We start from the raw sequence: 9,621 nt of genomic DNA on the forward strand, positions 1-9,621 counted from the left end.
GATCTTAGTTCCCTGATCAGAGATTAAACCGGGCCCTCAGCAGTGGAAGCTCGGGGTCCTAACCACTGGACCACAGAGAATTCCTCGTCATTATACTTTAGTTTCCTATTTGCTGCCTCATCTTCCTTGTCCTCTTGAAGCTGCCTTGAACCCTCTAAGACCCAGACATGCGGTGAGTACTCTGGTTTCCTGTAGCTTCAGTTCAGTTCAGTCGCTCAGTCGTGTCCGACTCTGCGACCCCATGGACTGCAGCACGCCAAGCCTCCCTGTCCATCACCAGCTCCCAGAGCTTACTCAAACTCATGTCCCTCGAGTCGGTGATGCCATCCAGCCATCTCATCCTCTGTCTTCCCCTTCTCCTCCCGCCTTCAATCTGTCCCGGCATCAGGGTTTTTTCCCAATGAGTCAGTTCTTCGCATCAGGTGGTCAAAGTATTGGAGTTTCTTGCCCTCTCTTGGCACTTTTCTTGTCATGGTCTGTGTGTCTTCCTGTCGACATCAGACCTCTCACCTCAGCAAGAGATATTCCTTTTCTAGGGCAGAGAAGAGGGAGAATCAGCCAAGACTGGGGCAACAGATGTAAAAGGAAGAGACAGAGAAATAAGATGGGTAGCACTAAGGACATATAAAGCCACTGCCTGCCCTTTCCAACCATAACAACACCATCATCGAAAGCAACAAGTCCAGTAATAACGGATGCACACCAGAAGAGGCCCCAAGTTTGTGTCCAGACGGATTACGTGTTTGACGATTGCTGGGAGTGTGAAGGAGACCACGTGAGCAGAGTTACATTCGGGTAGAGTCCAGATACACCACTGGGGGAAAGAGCCCATAGAATGCACACTTTCATATAATAGAACGTTTGTGAACATGTTAATAAGAGGGCTCAATGCCGTAACAGATGAAGAAACAGCCGAAAATAAAATTATCTACAAAAACATATTGAGGGAAAGTCCCTGGTGGTCCAGTGGTTAGGTCTCCGTGCTTTCACTGCCAAGGGCCTGGGTTCAATCCCTGGTTGGGGAACTAAGTTCCTGCAAGTCTCAAGGTGAGGCCAGGAAAAAACCAAACACACACACACATTTTTAGGAGTCAAAATACTATTTCAGATTGTTAATTGATTAAGGTGTTCTATCAGGTTTTGCTGGTGGCTCAGCGGTAAAGGATCCACCTGCCAATGCAGGAGACATGGGTTCAACGCCTGATCCAGGAAGATTCCACCTGCCGAAGGACAACTAAGGCCGCTACAACTGAGCCTGTGCTCTGTTGAGCCCACGTGCTGTAACTTCTGAAGTCCCCCAGCCTCAGAGCCCATGCTCCAAGACAAGGGAAGCCACTGCAATGACAGGCCCATGCACTGCAGCTAGAGAGCAGCCCCTGCTCACTGCAACTAGAGAAAGCCTGAGTGGCAACGAAGACCCACACCACCAAATATGAATTAATAAAATTGTGTATACATATATAGAGATATGATTCTATCTACATATTTAAAAGGCTAGAAGATGGTGAAGGAAATGGCAACCAACTCCAGTATTCTTGCCTGGAAAAGTCCATGGACAGAGGAGCCTGGTGGGCTGCAGTCCGTGGGGTTACATGACTGAGCACACATGCATGAGGGTGGAGGGAGATGGGTTGGTAGCAATAAACTGGTAGAACTAAAATAAATAAATAAAAAGCTAGAAGAAAACTTGTCAAAATAGTAGTGGTCTGTGTGTGTTAGTGGCCCAGTCGTGTCCAACTCTGCGATCCCATGGACTGTAGCCTGCCAGGCACCTCTGTCCATGGGATTTTCCAGGCAAGGATACCGGAGTGGGTTGCCATTTCCTTCTCCAAGTAGTGGTCTGGATTTCCAAAAAATTTTCTAGTGATCATAAAGTACTTATATAAACAAAAGAAGATAAAATAACAACTAGGGGGAAAAGTTAAAAATCAAGCTGAGAAAAATGGACCTACTGAGTTTTAATTCCATAAAAGAAATGAAACATGTTATCCTGCTTTGACAGAGGTTACCATCTCCAGATTTCAGAAGTGTTCTCCAGGCATCTCAGGGGACCGGGCCAGAAAGGATGGATGGCCGAGCAGAATCTCCTCCCAGGTCTGGAGCAGAAACCTACAGTACACGTCCACTGATGTCTCACCTGTGACGCCAGCTCTGAGCAGAGAAGGACGGCATATGATGTGTCCCCCTACTGTAGCTCCTGGAGCCTATTAGCGCCCAGGTCCTTTAAGAAGGATTCGTATGTGATCCAGAGCATCTGAGAAGTTATTTCAGCTTGCTATGGTTACCATAATGAGGTACCACAAGTTGAGTGGCATAAACAGCAGATGTCTATTTTCTCAGAATTCTGTAGGCTAGAAGACTGGGATCAAGGCACTGCAGGCTTTGCTTCATCTGTGGTCTCTCTCATGGACTTGCGAGTGACAACCTTTTTGATGTGTCCACATATGCCTGTTCCTCTGTATCTGTCTGAATCTCTTCTTATAAGGACACTACTCAGATTGGATTCAGTTCAGTTCAGTCAGTCCTGTCCCACTCTGAGTGACCCCATGGACTGCAGCATGCCAGGCTTCCCTGTCCATCACCAACTCCCAGAGCTTACTCAAACTCATGTCCATCCAGTAGGTGATGCCATCCAACCATCTCCTCCTCTGTCAACCCCTTCTCCTCCACTTTCAATCTTTCCAAGCATCAGGGGCTTTTCCACTGAGTCAATTCTTCACATACAGTGGCCAAGGTATTGGAGTTTCAGCTTCAGCATCAGTCCTTCCAATGAATATTCAGGACTGATCTCCTTTAGGATTGACTGGTTGGATCTCCTTGCAGTACAAGGGACTCTCAAGAGTCTTCTCCAACACCACAGTTCAAAAGCATCAATTCTTCAGCACTCAGCTTTCTTTATAGTCCAACTCTCACATCCATACATGACTATTGGAAACACAATAGCTTTGACTAGATGGACCTTTGTTGGCAAAGTAATGGCTCTGTTTTTTTAATATGCTGTCTAGGTTGGTCATAGCTTTCCTTCCAAGGAGCAAGCGTCTTTTAATTTCATGGCTGCAGTCACCATCTGCAGTGATTTTGGAGCCCCAAAAAACAAAATCCGTCACTGTTTCCCCATCTATTTGCCATGAAGTGATGGGATGCCATGATCTTAGTTTTCTGAATGTTGAGTTTTAAGCCAACTTTTCACTCTCATATTTCACTTTCATCAAGACATTCTTTAGTCCTTCTTCACTTTCTGCCATAAGGGTGGTGTCATCTGCATATCTGAGGTTATTGACATTTCTCCTGGCAATCTTGATTCCAGCTTGTGCTTCATCCAGCCCAGCGTTTCTCATGATGTACTCTGCATAGAGGTTAAATAAGCAGGGTGACAATGTACAGCCTTGACGTACTCCTTTCCCGATTTGGAACCAGTCTGTTGCTCCATGACAGTTCTAACTGTTGCTTCTTGACCTGCACACAGATTTCTCAGGAGGCAGGTTGGATGGTCTGGTATTCCCATATCTTTAAGAATTTTCCACAGTTTGCTGTGATCCACACAGTCAAAGGCTTTGGCATAGTCAATAATACAGAAGTAGATGTTTTTCTGGAACTCTATTGCTTTTTCGGTAATCCAATGGATGTTGGCAATTTGATCTCTGGTTCCTCTGCCTTTTCTAAATACAGTTTGAACATATGCGAGTTCATGGTTCACGTACTGTTGAAGTTTGGCTTGGAGGATTTTGAGCATACTTTCGCTAGCGTGTGAGATGAGTGCAATTGTGCGGTAGTTTGAGCATTCTTTGGCATTGCCGTTCTCTGGGATTGGAATGAAAACATCTTTTCCAGTCCTGTGGCCACTGCTGAGTTTTCCGAATTTGCTGGCATACTGAGTGCAGCACTTTCACAGCATCATCTTTTAGGATTTGAAATAGCTCAACTGGAATTCTATCATCTCCACTAGCTTTGTTCATAGTGATGCTTCCTAAGGCCCACTTGACTTCATATTCCAGGATGTCTGGCTCTAGGTGAGTGATCACACCATCACGGTTATCTGGATCATGAAGACCTTTTTTGTACAGTTCTTCAGTGTATTCTTGCCACCTCTTCTTAGTATCTTCTGTTTCTGTTAGATCCATACCATTTTTGTCCTTTATTGTGCCCCCTTTTTGCATGAAATGTTCCCTTGGTATCTCTAATTTTTTTGAAGAGATCTCTAGTCTTTCCCATTCTATTGTTTTCCTCTATTTCTTTGCATTGATCACTGAGGAAGGCTTTCTTATCTCTCCTTGCTATTCTTTGGAACTCTGCATTCAAGTGGGTATATCTTTTCTTTTCTCCTTTGCTTTCACTTCTCTTCTTTTCTCAGCTATTTGTAAGGCCTCTTCAGACAACCATTTTCCCTTTTTGCTTGTCTTTGCCTTGGGGATGGTCTTGATCCCTGCCTCCTGTACAATGTCATGAACCTCCATTCATAGTTCTTCAGGCACTCTATCAGATCTAATCCCTTGAATCTATTTGTCACTTCCACTGTATAATCATAAGGGTTTTGAGTTAAGTCATAACTGAATGGTCTAGTGGTTTTCCCTGCTTTCTTCAATGTAAGTCCTAATTTGGCAATAAGGAATTCATGATCTGAGCCATGGTCCGCTCCTGGTCTTGTTTTTGCTGACTGTATAGACCTTCTCCATTTTGGGCTGCAAAGAATATAATCAGTCTGGTTTCAGTATTGACCATCTAGTGATGTTCATGTGTAGAATCTTCTCTTGTGTTTTTGGAAGACAGTGTTTGCTATGACCAGTGCATTTTCTTAGAAAAACTTGGTTCTTGTTCTGATGGGGAGGGCCATATTCAGTAAATCTTTAATCCATTTTTCTGTTGAAGGGCAGGGCTGTGTTCCCTCCCTGTTGTTTGACCTGAGGCCAAACTGTAGTGGAGGTAATTCTGAGCCACCAGGGAAGCCTCAGAGGTAGTGAAGATAATGGCAACCTCCTTCAGAAGGTCCCATGATGCACTGCCGCCCCCCGTGCCCCTGACCCTGCAGCAACCCACACCTCCAGCGGAGACTCCTGGACACTCACGCGCAAGTCTGGGTCAGTCTCTTGTGGGGTCACTGCTCCTTTCTCCTGGGTCCTGGTGCACAAGGTTCTCTTTGTGCCATCCAAGAGTCTGTCTCCCCAGTCCTGTGTAAGTTCTGGCAGCTCTATGGTGGGGTTAATGGTGACCTCCTACAAGAGGGCTTATGCCATACCCAGGTCTGCTGCACCCAGAGCCCTGCCCCTGCGGCAGGCCACTGCTGACCCATATGAGATACAAACCCAACCCAGGTTGGATTAGGATCCATCTTAATGGGGCTTCCCTGGTGGCTCAGATGGTAAAGAATCTGCTTGCAATGCAGGAGACTCAGATTCCATCCCTGGGTTTGGAAGATACCTGGAGAAGGGAATACCCACTCCAGTATTCTTGCCTGGAGAATCTCATGAACAGTGGAGGCTGACAGGCTACAGTCCAGGGAGTCGCAGAGTTGGACACGACTGAGTGACTGACACTAATGACTTCATTATCCCCTCAAAGACCTGTCTCCAAAACCAGTCACTTTCTGGGGCCCTGGAGGTTAGGGCTTGAACATGACTTTTGGGGTGATACAGTGCAGACTGTAGCAGAAGGTCAGGGTGGTTGGAGAAGTTGGCAATATTCACTGAGACACTTGGGCGGTTATCCTTGAATCAGAAGCATGGAAGTGAGGCTGTCTGGGTCCTAGACAGAAAAGTGGCGTGACTAGAGAGGAGCACGGCCAAAAAGCGGAAGGAAGGAAATGCCTGCTCGGAGTACTTAGCTGTGTTTTCAGAAACTTTTGGCCAGTTGGCTCCATTTAAATTCTGTAGCATGGAAGAAAACCATCTTAAGGCCTAACCTCTAGATAGGGCTTGCCAACCTAGGGATTATTAGAACTGAGGAAGGTAAGACAACAGCAGATCTGTTGCATACCTGAAATGATCTTCTCCATACCTCCTTTAATGTAATGTATAGGAACTGCATCCTGCCTACTTGGGGATCTCCTAGAAAGTACATGTATACCACCCACCAGCAACTGTGCTCGAAGAACTCAGAGCAATGTGACAATGCCCTGTAGCACTCTGGGTCCTGGCACATTTCTTATGTTGTCTGTAATGAAAGATGAAGTGGAGTCTCAAGGAGGTGAAAGCAAAGACAAGGCCAAGTAGAGCAACGATACACAGCAAGACAAACTCCAGCCTGACCTGGCCTTTCCTGCAGTCAAAGAATTTTGAATTTGAGCCCAAGAATTCTCCATTTTGTTCTGTAGTGGGCTCTGGTCCCTTTTGGAAAAGGTAAGGGTACATATAATGAATAAATAATATCACCATATTTGGCCTCAGTAGAAAAAAAACCTGCATGTGCAAGCAACAATCTCTTCCTTGTTTCAATATTAAATTGCTTAGTTGGATTAAAGCAAAGCTTTAAAAATTAAAAAAAAGAAAAAAAACTGCCTGGCACCCATATCAGTTAGTATAAACTCAGAGGAAATCAGTCAGCTTAAGCAAATGGCATTGCGTCAACTCTGACTCTCTTGTCTACTGCGCTTCTTATTATGTAGGCCTCATAGGATTGATATGTTGCTACAGCCCTGAGGCGCAGAAAGCTTAACTGATGCTTAAATGACTAAACTGCGCTCAGTGCCCAGTCGCTCGGTCGTGCCTGACTCTGCGACCCCGTGGACTGTAGCACCTCAGGCTCCTCTGTCCATGGGATTTCGCGGGCAAGAATACTAGAGTGGGTCTCCATTGCCTTCTCCTGGCAATCTTCCTGACTCGGGGATTGAACCTGGGTTTCTTGCATTGCAAGCAGATTCTCTACCACTGACCCAGCTGGCAAGCCCATGCATGGACTGACCTATATCTACTCTAATTCATAAGCTGAAGCCCTAGCCTCCAGTGTGATGCATCTTGAGACAGGGCCTTCAGGAGGTAACTAAGGAAAATGAGGTCATAGGGTAGAACCCTGATCCAACAGGATTAGTGTCCTTCTGAGAAGAGACACCTGAGAGCTCCCTCTCTTCCTGCCATGTGAGGACACAGCAAGGAGGCAGCCTTTGGAAAGCCAGGAGCTGGAAAGCCAGGAGCCAGAAAGCCAGAAACCAAGTCAGTGGGCACCTTGATTCTGGATTTCCCAGACTCTGCAGCTGTGAGAAAATGAATGTTGTTTAGGCCAGTCTACAGTATGGCAGTCAAGGCTGATAGAAATGGCTTAACACTCGCCCATCTCCCTCTGCAGCTTCTAAGTCTGCACCGTAATTATCTCTTCATCACCTTCTTTTCTGAAGAAATTACACCCAGTCCTCTCTGGGGAAAATAAGTCGCCTCTTATTCTTTGTCAGAGTACTTTTAACAAAGCGTTTAAACCAGGCTGTGTTTATAGTGTTTATTCCTTGACTTGTTGATGTTCACTGGCATCAGCATGGGGGACTCATGACACAGGGCACCCTGCCCCCCACCCGCAGCAAAGCAGAAGGCTGATCCCCTCGGGCAGCAAGGGAAAGGCTCTGTTTACTGCAGCTGTGCCCGTTTTGGTGAGTAAAAGGGTCAGAGGACTTTTTGAGTGTTCCAGTCACAATGCAGGACATTTACTGAGCGAGGTTAATAGCAAATATATCAAACATTTCAAAACTTAGGTTAGACAATTAATATAAGGATTCAGTAAACCAGAGCTCTTTTGAATTGGTTCTCTATTTCATTCAAAATAGGCTCTGACTGGGTAGGAAAGAGAATCTGCTCAAAGTTGGCTTATCAGTTAATTAATAGATGATGATGTTGAATAAGCAAGTATATGACAAGTGTTCATTGCTGAGATGCCAGGAATCTGTCCTCCAGTTCCGACTTGGCTATAACTAGCTGTGTGACCTTGGGCTAATCGCTCAGCACTTCCCACACCTGGGTTTCCTCTTTAAAAGGGTAAGGTTCCACCAGGACCTGCCCTACCAACTTCTCCGGGCTGAGGTAAGGGTGGGGATGCTAAAACAAGATCATAGTGTTTTTAAATCTTATAACAAATTTAACCCAGATGAATTAATTCTGTGTCAGTATGAGCCACCATGGAAATCTCAGCCCTGTTACCTGCGTCCCAGAGAACTGGGGCACACGTGTGCCTTTGGACGACACATGGATGAAATCCTGACATCCTTTGGGGTGCTGTTCATGGCTGCACCCAGGTCAGCCCTTGGGAAAACCGATTTATTTAAGTGTGGGGGGCTTTTTTTTGCTTGTTTGTCTCTTTTTATCCATGACTGTCTTCACTCACAATTATTGCATAGACAGAGGTGGCTCTTACGACCCTGAGGTACCAAAAGTTGTTCCTTTGCCTCCTTGGAGGGTGAAGAGATGGCAAGTAGACCTCCTTCTCCATGGCTGACGATTCTACACCCCTCCAGAACCTGCCTCCCTCAGGAACTCCCCCACCAGAAAATCAATAAAGGTATTTGCTCCTGAAGAAATCCTTGTGTAAAAGTTTTGACAGCGTGGGCCTGAGGCCAACACCTCTGGCCACGCCCTCCAACACAGTAACAGGAGAATTACCAGAAGAGGAGGGGAGAGGCGCCTGGCAACCCAGATTGGTGCCGTGACTATACAGCTAACCAAAGACCTACAGGCCAGCGTTTTCCCAAACAGAAGTGAATCCTGGTCTCCGTGACCAAGCTCTGGGACTTGCTGGATTTCTACTTGCTGGCTCTCTGAGAGGTTAATTAGTTTCAGCTGAATTCCAGCTTACCCTGGCCAGTGTACCTGGCACTCTCTACAGTCAACTCCATACCTATAGTGAAGAGTTGTCTTCTTCCTCTTTTTTTTTTTTCCAAAGGATGGTGTAATGTTGGGGAAAGCCAACCCAGGATAGAGGCCAAAGTGGGTCAGGTTGGGAATTTAATTATCTAAGTGTGTTAACTCAGCACTTTCTACTTTCCCTAACATACAAATCCTCAAAAGGAGAAAGAAGAAAAAGAAAAAATGGAGGGAGAGAGTTCGTTCAAGTGTTAAACATTAAAACGGTCTGCTTCCTTGAGTCCCACCATACCAATATTCCTCAGGTGCTAGCACTAGCCCATCTTTGTCTCTCTCTGTCTCCCAGGACAATTTTGTAATTTACTTACTGTTTGCCAAATGCCTAACCTACTTTCAAACAATATCCAGGGCAGCTGTTTTCAATTAGCACCTCTACCCAGTGAATTCTTGAATCTACTGTCTAATTGAAACTTCTCAACCACTCCCAGTCTGCAGTCGCAACATTGCCTGGGCTCTCCTACCTCTAAATGCCACCACTCCTTTGACTCACTGAACCCAGAAGGGCTTTCTGTTTTCTCCCAAACCAATACATCCTGTGTCCGCAACTTCTGTTCGTGACCGGACTGACATTTCTGGTTACCTAGGTTCTCAGTAGGTGGCATACCAGATGGCATGGGGGCAGACCTTATTGAAAAAATGTATGAGGGACTTCCCTGGTAGTCCAGGGGTTAAGAATCTGCCTTCCAGTGTTGGAGACGTGGGTTTAATCCCTGGTCAGGGAACTAAGATCCCACATGTGGGTGCATGCATGTGTGCTCAGTCATGAACAGGCTTTTTACGCCCCCAT

Source organism: Bos taurus, chromosome 4 (genome assembly GCF_002263795.3).
Source record: "Bos taurus isolate L1 Dominette 01449 registration number 42190680 breed Hereford chromosome 4, ARS-UCD2.0, whole genome shotgun sequence".
NCBI classification, from domain to species: Eukaryota; Metazoa; Chordata; class Mammalia; order Artiodactyla; family Bovidae; genus Bos; species Bos taurus.